Source organism: Elephas maximus, chromosome 8, assembly GCF_024166365.1.
Source record: "Elephas maximus indicus isolate mEleMax1 chromosome 8, mEleMax1 primary haplotype, whole genome shotgun sequence".
In the NCBI taxonomy this organism is placed as follows: domain Eukaryota; kingdom Metazoa; phylum Chordata; class Mammalia; order Proboscidea; family Elephantidae; genus Elephas; species Elephas maximus.
The window spans coordinates 109,834,456-109,837,209 of record NC_064826.1 but is presented as its reverse complement, the minus strand read 5'-3'; positions in this window follow the sequence as shown (position 1 = coordinate 109,837,209).

Genomic DNA, 2,754 nt, shown 5'->3' with positions numbered 1-2,754 from the left:
AAGGGCAATAAACCCATCTGTAAAAACCTGATGATGGCCCTATGTGTTATTAGTGAGTGTTTCCATGTTTATACTAAGTAGGGAAGTGGTACCCTCTTGACATTCAATGTCATTTTTGTAAGCCGACGTTGAGTCTGCCGCTGACTCATGGTGGCTCCATGAACAATTGAACACAAACTTGCCTAGTTTGTTCCATCCCCATGATCAGTTGTATATCAGACTGCTGTAACCCATAGTTTTTCATTGGCTGATTTTCAGAAGCAGATAGCCAGGTCTTTCTTCCTAGTCCATCTTAGTCTAGAAGTTCCACTGAAACCTGTTCAGCATAGTAGCAACATGCAAACCTTCACTGAGTGATGAGTGATGGCTGCACGTAAGGTTCATTGGCTGGAATTCCAAGCCAGTTCTCCCATGTGGAAGGTGAGAATTCTACCACTGAACCGCTACTGCCCTCATCTAATGTGTACTCAGATGGCATAGAGTGTGTATTTGTGGCGATTAGTGGTGAAAGGAGGACAAAATTAGCATATAATTAATTTTTGAAAGTGAAAGGATTACCCTAAAAACCAACGTGTAAATTTGTTTATTTTGAAATTATATCTTATTTATCTTTCTATAGCCAGATTCTAGCACATGCATGGCATATAGATATTATTCAGTAAACGCATGCTAAATTAAACTGATAATGTTTGCGCAAATCTGTATACGAAAGAGAATATGCCAGCAGAGCCAGAAAAACTAAAGGGCTTGGAGAGAGATAAAACGAGTCTGGCAGCAAAAGGGTATTACTTATATATGCATGAGCAAGGAAGAATAAACAAATCACAGATTTAAAAAAACATAGAGCAATGAGGAAAATGAGTAAGAATTGGAATTTCTATGTATGTTCATGTGCATAATTTTACTTACCCCACCTCCTAGTCACTGTACTGTATCTCAGTGACAGGACTGGAGAAAGAATATGGTTGTGAGAGCATGAATCAGAATAAAAAAAATGTAGAGAGGGCATAATTTTTAAAATTGGCTTACTATAAATATGTAGAGCTGTCTTCTGAGTAGTGGCATATGGCTTTTACTTATCACTTATATTCAAACCTCCTAATAGCGCAGGATTATTACATTTGATCTTTATAACAGTCATTTAAGTAGGGAATTATTATCCTATTTCACACATGAGGAAATTGAAGCTAATGGGGGTTTGTGATGTGCAATTCTACGCTTGCTTCTACTGGTCCCCAAGTCAATGCTATTAACTGCTATGCTACAATCGCTCTTTCTACTTTGGCCCAAAGAAATTTCTTATTATTTATATATTAGTATGCGTTTGGTTTTGCTTGTTTTGCCAGTTATTTGTGCATTTCTGTCTCCTATTATTACCAACTCCTTGAGGGTAAAAAAAGGACTGTGTCTTAATTTTCTTTGAAAAACCCTTAGCAGGAAGAACTAGAGCAGGGTGGTTTCTACATATTAAGTGCCTATAGTGACTGGTGAATGAAAAGGGCAATGATTTTTTTTAATAAGCATTATAGTAGGCTACTTGACAGCAGCTAAGCATTTGAGTTGTTTAACTTTGCCAGATTCAAATAATCTATACCCAGTAAAACAGAAAGATGTAAAGTCAAGAAGAATAAAGTTAAGAAAGAAAATTTAGAGATTATCTAGTAACTAGTACATCATCACAGTTATTTTTAAGAGCAGGAACCAGAGAGATAGATGTTTGCATAATGAGACACCATCACTTGGCAATGAGGTCTAATGAGAAAGGAATGGGCTATATCTTAGGCTGGGTTCTCTAGAGAAGCAAACTGATGAAATATGTATATATATATAGAGAGAGAGAGGGATTTATATCAAAGAAATGGCTCACTCCATTGTAGATGCTGGAACATTTCAAGTCCATGGATCAGAATAGAGGCTTCTCCTGATTCACGTAGCTGCAAGGGCTGGGGAACTCAAGATCAGCTGGTCAGGCAGCAGTGTTCTTGCTCACAGGCTGTTCTGACCCACAGATCCCAAGATTGGCAGGCAAGACTGCAGGTAATCTGCTAGCTCAAGTTCCAAGAACCAGAGGTCAGATGAATAGGACCAGCTGCAGGATCCAGAGAGAGCAAAAGCCTCCAAGCCTAGTCTACGTACATGGGACGCAGGCCACATCCCCAGGGAAACTCCCTTTCAACTGATTGGCTACTCACAGCAGATCTCATCATGGAGGTGATCACATTATACCAAATCTCTTCATGGACGTGATCACATCATCATATGACTTCCAAACTATGTCATAACTGCCAAACCACTGAGAGTCATGGCCCAGTCAAATAGACACACAACCTTAATGACCACAGGTAGGAACTAAACTCCCAGATCTTTTACCAGCTGCTTTTCACCATGCAGTGTCCCAGGGGGACATATACAGAGGCAGAATTTCTGACAATACAACCTTTTTATTACTATAGATTCATTTTGAAAACAATGATGCTGAGACACACAGAGCCCCTTTTAATCAAAGCAACTCTATTTATCTTCTTTAAATATTATGCTGCCAATTTGCCTGAGTAAATTATTTCACAACTAAATAAATTTGAAAAAATTCTGCTATAAAACTTCGATGCCTAGTTGCAGAAGACTCTCACCTTTACTAGATACTTTGGACTTTACAAGAGCAAAAACGTACTCATATTTTCCTGTCCAAAATCTTTCCCCTGTCTGACAGCGTACCATGAGCAATGGCTTACAGATCTAATCATAAGATGAGGC